The sequence below is a fragment of the Protomyctophum parallelum genome (assembly GCF_964188405.1).
Source record: "Protomyctophum parallelum genome assembly, chromosome: 7".
In the NCBI taxonomy this organism is placed as follows: Eukaryota; Metazoa; Chordata; class Actinopteri; order Myctophiformes; family Myctophidae; genus Protomyctophum; species Protomyctophum parallelum.
Window position 1 is genome coordinate 26672911 of NC_139705.1, and position 10277 is coordinate 26683187.

Here is a 10277-nt window from a genome sequence, read left to right on the forward strand (position 1 = left end):
GGGTGGGGGTGAGGTATTTACCTTAAGATTTGGGCAATAGTTAGTTAGTAATGTTGCTGCTTAATTCAGGAACTTGAACGTTTTATTGTGCTGCCCCGGCAGGGGTATTGGTTTTGTCTGTTTATTTGTTTGTTAGTTAGCAACTGTATGGGAACACATCTGCAAGGAATTACATGAAACATTCAGGAAAGGTGGGCAATGGTCCCTATAGACTGCCATTTTGGGGGGTAATTGGGTCACGGTCTAATGTCACAAAAGCCGTAAAGCTACACTACTATTATTTAACTCTTTTGTGAATGGAATGTTTTAACTTATTTTGACCTGTGGCGTGCACAGATAGACACTAGGGGGTGCTGGAGCACCTGCCCTTTTCCCTCTGGACAGCAATGTGTCCTTTTGAAAGAAAGAAAAAAGTCGTTCTTTAGTTGTTTTTTTGTACAGTGTACACTGTTCAGTATGCGGACCATGGTGACATTGATCAATTATTGATAAAAAAGCTTCTAATATATTATTTAGGCCCCAAAATCTATAAATCTCACACGGCAACCGGCCGGTTCCACGCGTTGCCATGCGATGTCTGTGCACGCCACTGATTCTTCTGACCCATCTGTATGGTAGAGTATGTTAATACAATATAACTAACAGAACTGTGGCGGTTCTACTTAGTCACCCTGCTCTTTTATTGAGACACACGACAAAACATCAGACATTAGTACTCGATACACAATTACAACAACAAAATACAACATAAAATCCAATTAATACAGTGTTAAAGAGATGTTACGATTATCAACAAAATAAATAAAAACAAATAATATGAAATATGTGGACTTTGACAACTTTGACCTTGAGCGACTTAATGTTCAGAATCAAAGTGGATCAAAGCCAGAGCTTAGCCAGGTGTTGAGGTCTGTTGTGCCTGGCTCCATTTGTTCTGCAGTTCACTTAATTATAAGCTTCTTCTGGATAAAGAGTCTCAATTCTAAATACTTGAAATGTGACTGCCAATTTATAAAGTAGTTACTGCGTGCTAAGCTCATTTGAGCTGCGTTGGAGGTAATGCTTCACTGCCCACATTTTTTGCCTTTCTAGTGGAACTTCGAACTTGTGATCTGCCGATCAGAAATGATCAGAGGGCTGTAATGGCTCTGAAATGAGCATGCTCCGTGTAGCGCCCAGGGAATGGCAGACGGTGTCTGCTTCAAAGACGACGAGAGGAGAGGCAGCGTCGCTCGACTGAGTTCCAGCGAAGCAGAGAGGGAGAGGGGGAGAGAGAGAAAAGTAGTAGGGGTGAGAAAGAGGAGAGAGGTACTGTAGAAAGGAAGGAGAGAACAAGGAGAGAGAGAGTCGTAAAGCGTCAGAGAGGGAAAGGGGAGAAGGGAGACAGTCACAGGAAAGTAAGGAATGAGAGGATGACGGGGAGAGAAAGAGGAAGGCATGTGAAATGATTACGTTTGTACGATGTAATACAATACTGTAGGAGGTGGGTGAGAGATGGGCTTGCTGAACCAGAGAATGTTCGGTGAGGAAACGCTTAGTTCTGAATGACCCCGCCGACTCCGTGTTCTGCCTGGATCGCCACTGTTTATTTTCATCAATATCTGACGTGCCTTTTGACATAATTTGTCTTGGACGATAGACACTAATGGACAAAGTGTGTGCTATCGCTCTCCATTGCTATTAATTGCCATCGCTTGTGTCTGTTGTATTATGCGTAATGACACAGATGAGACAAGTGCTGCAGTTGACTACAAAATACATGTAATAGACTACACCAGTAAGACGCCTGAGGGCGAGAAGCCCTCAGGCCCTCAGACAATGAATTCTGTACTGGCGATATTAGGAGCATGTCTTGAGTGTACAGGGTTTGATGAGGTCATCAACATAATATGGAATGTCAGAACAGGTCAGCTCCATATACTGTATGGAGATCTATGGGTGGTAGAGGGGACATTCATTTGAGTGTTCAGGGTTTGATAGGTAGGGCCAGGCCTTCATTTCCGGGCCTGTTGAGAACTCTAGTTTTCGCCAGCTGCCGGGTGCGGCTGTACTAATAACTTTGGGTCGGGCCCGTCTAGGGTTTGAAATTTGAATGGACAGTATAAAAGGGAGACATCGAAGAGGAAGGATGGATGGGGAAGGATCAACATGGAATGTCAGAACAGGTTCTGACATATATCCAGATATGGAGATCTAAGGGTTTGAGGTCAGATGTAGAGTTTCTGGCCAATATTGATGACATCAGGGGCAGGGCTTAACTGCGACAGCAGGTCGCATTTACTATGACATCAGGGATCTCCGTCCCTGATGTCACGAGACCTGGGCACCATATATGGGGGCTTTCCCATGTATGGGGATTTCGAGTGATACATTGACTGACTGACGGACAAAAATGTACAATTTCATAGTAAACATTTGTAGTCACACACAAAGGATTATCCACAGCCAACCTTTATTCAAAACAGTCCATGGTGCAATGTTGACATATTGTGGAAATAAAAATCACGAGTGTCTGCCAGTCACAATGCAGTTGTCAGAACTTTGTTCAGCTACTTAGAACATCTTGAAGATGCAAGAACATTCAGGACAAAATTGTCCATGAAATAAAAGTTTCCATATTACTCATGCTGTATTGTACCACTGATTAGCTGCCACAAGCTGCCAAATAGCAGCTGGTGCCATGTTTACTTGCTCTCCGTGTAGTTCCATGTTTCTGTATTCTGGCTTAAATAAATAACCTTCATTCCTTCCTTACAAGAATATTTATGTAGTCTTTCAATTCCACAGCAGTAGTATGGTGAGCATTTACTGTATTTACTGGCCATTATTTGCTGTTCTCTATTTGCGGCAATAAAAGGCCTAGATTAATATTAATGGAGGAAAAATCACAATTTATTGCATTGAATTTGAGTAACATTCCTTCTATATCTCCTTACACTAACCATAAGTGATTTAATCCCTAACCATAATTGATATACATGCCAACAATGTAGTGATGCGCAGGAGCGGGATTTGAACACCAGGCTCCCACTCGCCAAACCAATGCATAACCAACCCTGCCCATAGGGCTAAACCCGATTGGCAGGGCCGTTGCGGGCCAGGTCTTGGCTACAATCACCCCCCCCCCAGTCTTTGAGGTGCGTCCTGTCCTTGCGCTTCTCACTTCATGCCGCGGACTGATTGGCAGGGCTGTTGTGTGCTTGGCCTGGGGCTACATAACCTTATGAAACTGCAGTCAAATCACATTCTGTTAACTATTTGATTTGGACGTGCTACGTATCCCCAATTTATAAACTTAATGTCCAACAGTTGTCACCAACTGTGACCTACTTCCAGGAACATACACAATTAATATTTTAGTGCAGACTGTGCCTCACAGCAAAGACAAAGAACATTTAAAACATGCAAGCGAACACACACACACACACACACACACACACACACACACACACACACACACACACACACACACACACACACACACACACACACACACACACACTGTTATTGTTGAACTGCTGTCAACTGGTCACATTCTATAATTAGGAAATTGCCACGGCAGAGAACATTTACACCTTCCTTTACTGACAGAAAGACAGAGGGAGAAAAATTGTAAAAGACACACAAACGAACGCACGCAACACGCGCACAGAGAGCTTTTCAGCAGAAACAAGAATCTTGTTTTATAGGCTCTGCATTATTTTGGTAACCCGTAGTGATGACTGATTGGACGACTTTTAACGGAAAGAAATATAATGTCTCATAAATTTTAAGGTGGCACCTTGTTTTCACTAGGTTTCAGGGGTCTGAAAAGCATCACGCAGTGAGGGTTATGGGACATTAAGCAGCGCACCTTTAATGTCTGGACGCGGACTGTCGCTGGGGCCTATCAGCTGTAGCTAAAACAACACGTTGGAATGCAAATATAGGGGTTTGGACTTTTGAATTGCACTTGATCTAAAACAATATTTCACTTTGGAATTACTTTCTCATTTTTCAAAGTCTTTCCGTCGAATGACTTTCGTTAGAAGCTGACCTGCAGCATTTCTTGCTTTCTCGAGAGTGCACAGCAAAAATATTTAGTGTCAATTTCACTTTGAGAATGTAAAAAATTGGCCTCGAGGGTCGGCTTTTACACAGAGTTAAACGAACAAGATTTTGATGTGTATTTATCATTCAATATTCGGACTGTTTATATATTTATTTCATCAGCAGTGACAATCGAAATATAATTAAAAGATCAGGTTCATTCACAACAATGCATCGGCAGTTTGCCACAATCTGGAGTGTAATGTACGTTAACTCCAAACCACTAATTTAACTCTCTCAAAGCTAAATGACCACTCCATACTTTTCTGTGCAGTGTACGATAATGAGATGGGCTTCACTTCTAAATGGTAAATGGTAAATGGTGCATTTATATAGCGCCTTTATCCAAGGCGCTTTACATAGATTGTGCATTACATTCACCCATTCATACACCGATTGCGGCGGAAGCCATGCAAGGTACCAACCAGCACATCGGGAGCAATTGGGGGTTCAGTGTCTTGCCCAAGGACACTTCGACATGTAGACAGGAGGAGCCGGGATTCGAACCGCCGACCCATGGGTCATTGGACGACCTGCTCTACCTCTTGAGCCACAGTCGCCCCACTACCAAGGACTATTAAAAGAGGACGGGAAGCGAAGACGGTACGGTGGACTCCATGTTGCTCCCTGGAAGGAAAGAAACATCTGCAATTGAGACCAAGGAAGCTGAACGCGGAAGTGTTGGCTGCATATAGGGCCATTGTGCATGTTTCTTTCCTTCCAGGGAGCAACATGGAGTCCACCGTACGGTCTTCGCTTCCCGTCCTCTTCAATAGTCCTTGACTTTTACCTGGAAGTGTTTTTGATGATAATGAAGACACATGTTAATGATGTTCATGCACATGGTCACTGGTCGTCAGGCGTTTATTTGAAGGGTGTGTATTCTCTCTTTAGGGAGTGTTAAACATTTGTGAGGAGTGTGTTTAGTCTGCAGGGAAATGTTGTAGTACTGCACACGTGCATGTGTGTTTATTTAAGTGTTATAATAGACCATCAGGGAGGTCACACAAATGACTTAATCTCATTTACCACTGTCACGTTTACTACTCCTCTGCTCTGTCTCTCTCACACACACACACACACACACACACACACACACACACACACACACACACACACACACACACACACACACACACACACACACACACACACACACAGAGAGAGAGAGACCACCCATGCCATCTCCTAAATCTTAACGGGGCAAAATATTGACACACATTGCATGTCACTCAACAGACATGACTCTATAAGCGCACGCATGCATGCATGGATGCACACAAGCACGCACGCACATACACACACACATGACCCCCCTCCCCCCCCCCACACACACACACACACAACCTTAACATTAACCTGTCCGTCCACAATGACTGACCCCATAGGTTTTAGTTTGTCTGTTGAAAATTATTCAAGGCACTTTTTGTTCCCTCACGCCCCCCGCCCACCCCGCCCCTCTCTGTCTCTGTGTCTCTCTCCCTCCTCTCCCCCTCTCTCTCTCTCTGACAGCGATGATGGATGTGTTTCAGGATGGGAGTAAACACATAAACATTAGGCACCATGATGTCAGGGTCAGTGGGGGTTACTGGCCATGGTCAATGTGGCGTGTGTGTGTGTGTGTGCGTGTGTGTGTGTGTGTCCGTATACGCTTGCGTATTGGCTACATTCAGTCAGCTGTCTGTCTGTGTGTCTTTTTGTGTGCCAATGACATCGTCACCTAGATCAGCCGTGTCGTGGGGTGGTGACCCCTAGCACGGGGTCGTGACCCCATGCATGCTGTAGGAACCACAGAGCAGTCATCGCCGTGACCTCATAGAGGAGATTGCAAACCAACACATCGCCATCACCATTGGACCAGGATTTGTATGGCTGTTCCAGCTTCGTTAGATTTATGGTGTTTTATTTTACTCTGATAGTGGTAAATTAACACTGAGGATTATACCCTGTGGAAATGATAGGCCTACTCAACCCTTTACCCCCTTTTTCAGTTCATCTCCATATTGCCATAAAATTATATTATATATTGTAATTTGTGATATACAGTATTAGACCTGTGCCCTTCACACAAGTCGGGAACTATGTACTGTGCAGTAATCGTGAATGATACAATCTGGGAATACATGCCCCACCCAGTTTATGCAATACACCGTTATCGGTGCACTTCATTGTTCCCTTTGGTTACCCATTAGCACAGTTACTCGTTACAACAGTTATAAACGGGCACCGCCCTTCACGGGGACGATTTGTTAACAGTGCAAGTTGGGAATGCATGCCCCTTATACGTTTATGCAATACAATACAATCTATTATAAAAGCAAACATGAATCAATACAGTACGACTTCCCAAAGCCTGATTGAAATAACTTGGCGTTGTTTCTCGTTTCTCAGGAATTACCTTTGCTAATACCCTGGAAGTGACACTGCGTAGTAACAACTGCGATGGGCCTGTAGTCTTGTTGCCTTTCTTAAGGGTGAATATTTTGGTGTGCTTCAAGTCATTTGGAACCATGCTCCAGACACAAGTTAACAACATGAGCGATAGGTCAAATAAGCTGCTTCCCTTAGAAGCTTAGCTGTAATTTTTGTCTTAGAGCTCCTAAAGCCATTTAACAGACGGAACCGTTCTGAAGGAAAAGATGTTTGGGACTTATTGGAGATGGTCCTCATCAATGTTTACGGGGCCAGTGGGCAGGCAGTCAACAAACTACAAACAAACTTAAAAAAAGAAAGGAAAAAAAGATATATACATACATATTTAAAGTGTTAAAGTGCTACGATTTGTTTCCACCCTAAAACAAGAACTTTTTCCAAAAAGTGTACAGTATTTGTTAAAATCATGCTTTTATGTGGACACGCCCACCAGTTCATTAAGTTTGCCTGGTTTGCGGTGATGGGCGGTGATTCACCTGAACTGGAGTCGCACCCACAGCTGTAGTTGTATGATAAAGGGGGAGGGGTTAGGGGAGGGGCTGATAGTGTGATGTCACTATATTACTGTTTATTTCATTGGCCCGTTTGACTGTCAAGGGTTCAGCCTCCAGGAAGAAACCCTAAATACAAAGTTAATACACCATTGCACATAAAAACGACTCCAGGGTGTCTAATGAAGTACTGTCACCTCATAGACACATGAAAAACTGGAAACATACTGTTGCTTACACTCTTCCCATCAATCCATAAAGAAACATGTGGGAGTAGGTAAAGACAGAAAATGTTGCTCAGCTGGGCATCAATCCAGCAAAAAAAGAAAATTGGTGGTGTGTTTGTAAGTCCACCTTAATATGTTCAGCACATGCATATTTATGGATTTTCATTCCATACGTCTGTGTACAGTATGTGTATGCATGATGTGTGAGCGTGCAGGCAGAGAGCAATGGGTGCAGCAAGCGCATGTGAGTGTATGCGTATCATATCATGAGATGTGTGTGTAGGACTACTATGCTGTGCATGTGTGTCAATTTGAATCTGTGCGTAGCAGAATAAAGATGAACTCTGCTCCGTGCTCCTGAACCCCCCAGAGGATTGCTGCACAAAACTGGAATAAATCATACGCTATTATCAGTCAGGGCAGAGGGGAAGGACCGTCTCCCTTTCACAACACAGAGAAACGCAACGAAAAGTCAAATAAACATCATGTTGCACACAAAATACAATTTACATTAGCACACTGACTGAGCCGCTGCGGTGCAGCTGCCAAAAAGAAGCGAATGTTGGTGTCGAGAGTATAGCTGAGAGAGCAGTTTGAGCGTTCAGTGTCTTGCTCAAGGTCAAGGATACATGAAACTTTGAAAGGTTGGGCTGCGTAGAGACACTGCACGTCAAAGAATCTCCCCGGTTACGTTCTGTATGTTGAACAGATGCTCCAGCTCGGAAATATGATATGTTAGTTATTTATTTATGCGTCCCGCCTACGGTACATCCAAAGTGATTTGGTTTTGGTACATTACTCAAGGACACTTGCAGGGCGTGTGCGTCTAAATGAACACTTTTACTGTCTGCGTTGCATCACAACGTATTGTGAGCTTGTACTGTACACTGTAGATCAGCTATTTTTGGCGCACGGCGTGTCAAGAATGTGCCCCTGTGTTGCATTGCAACGTGTTGGGAGCGTGTGGATAGATATGACTATAAATCAGGCTTTATAGGATCAAACCCGGAAGTTTTGCAGGAATGCATACTGAGTGGAGAAAAACGACTTTCTGGCCTTGACAGCCCATGCATCCAAACAGAAAAGTCCTATCTGATTGCATTAAATAATGTTAAACTCACTTTGCCTGTTGCTTTGCCACTCGATGTGCCATTCATTTTAAGCATGCGCATATACCCTTGTATATAAGAAAGCATTATAAAAATCATCATACATGATCATACTAATGTTCTGAGAATATGAATGGGAGTGATACCTATTCTTATGTAATGTATTTTCCCCCATTTGAATAAGTTACTTTGCGAAAAATAATGATTTAAGTTCCAGTGCTACAGCATCTATAGTGCTGAAAACGACTTCCTGACCCCTCATGGTTTTCTACTTTCTAGAGTCCCCTGTGTGGTATTTAACGCAATTTTCAAATCAATGGACAGTGTTTAGTTCTGGCCTGGTAATGTTTAGTGACCAGCAGTCACCGGCGGGGCTGGACCTTAATCAGGAGGAGACTTACAGACCTGTGTGTGCGTGTGGGCGTGTGTGCGTGTGTATGTGTGTGTGTGCGTGCGACCGGCCAGTGCTGAGGTCAGACTCTAATCAGTATAAATTGCGACTGAGGACACACAAGGGCCTTTAAAAGGCCCCTCTGTGTGTGTGCACGTCTACTCACTCCTTAAGAGGCCCCCACAGGTCTCTCACCAACTCCCATCTTACCCATTAGACCGCCCCCACCCTCCATCCAACCCTTAAAACACCCCTAGAGGTCAGAGACCAAAGTGGTGCGTGGAGAGGGAGAGAGAGAGAGAGAGAGAGAGAGAGAGACTATGACACTAAAGTCCTTAGGCCTGTAGGGGTCAGGTCACGGATGTGAGCGTGGTAATCCAGATGTTGAACAGGTGTGGTTGTCAGGTACACCCTGTCCAGTCCATGTGCATTTCTCTGGCTACGCTATATTCAGACTGGCAGTCCAAATATATATTTTTATTCTGTCCAGATATAAAAACGTACAGACTGCTTTTATCAAGCCCGAGGAGCAACAAAAAAAAGACCCAAATGGACACACATTTTTTCAACGTCAATCGCAGCATGACACATGACACATTAGCTAAACATTAGCAGCATTATGGAAGAAATGGAATAATGTCTTCCCTGCCTGCAGCAGACACCACTAACACCTGTTGTCTGCCTGTCCACCCTGGAAGGGGGTTCCTCCTTTTCCGTGGGTTTCTATACCTTTCTTTTCCCCATCAAGGGATTTTATTGGGTTTTTCCTTGCCCAATTTGGGGTCTAAAGAGCGGTCGCTTGTTTCGCTCACTAAGCACTGGCCCATAAAGCCCTTTTCAGGCGTAACAGTTACTAAGTTCTGTATAGTCAAAGTCCGTTGAGAAGTTGAGCTTCTGCATCACGCCTCACGCAAATTCATGATCCATGGCCACGGCTCAACTCCACCAATCAGGTCGTAGCGTTACCTGCGTCGCCGCGTCGGCTATCTAATCTAACTATAAATGCACCAAGTCTCTGTGTGTGTGTACGTCTGTAATCCACGTAACTCGAGAACCCCCACCTACTTCAAATTCAACACACTCGTTCCACACCACCACAGGGAGTGCAGTGCCCGGTGTCGAGTCGGTCGGACCCACGGTTGTCCAGAACCACCACAAAAGGCCTCTGCCCGGGCCACAGCTGACATCACAAGGCCTCTGCCCGGGCCACAGCTGGCATCACAAGGCCAATGTTCTTCACTATAAGCAGATGTATTTCCTGCAGTATTGCCTTCTCCATCATTATCTGATTTGTACTGACGCCTAAGAAAAAACCCAGAGAAACCATATAGGGCTGATTTATGACCTGCTAAAGTTTTACAGGTGTGCGTGCTTGCGTGCGTGCGGTGCTTGCATGTATTGTCCATTAATATTGTCCACACGGAAAATACCAAAGTGGACCTAAACTCTGCACCTGCTCTGACCTGCATGTCTACAGAGTGGGCAGGACAGAAACGGGCGTTGGCTCAGGGGTAGAGTGGCTGGATGGTAACCGTAA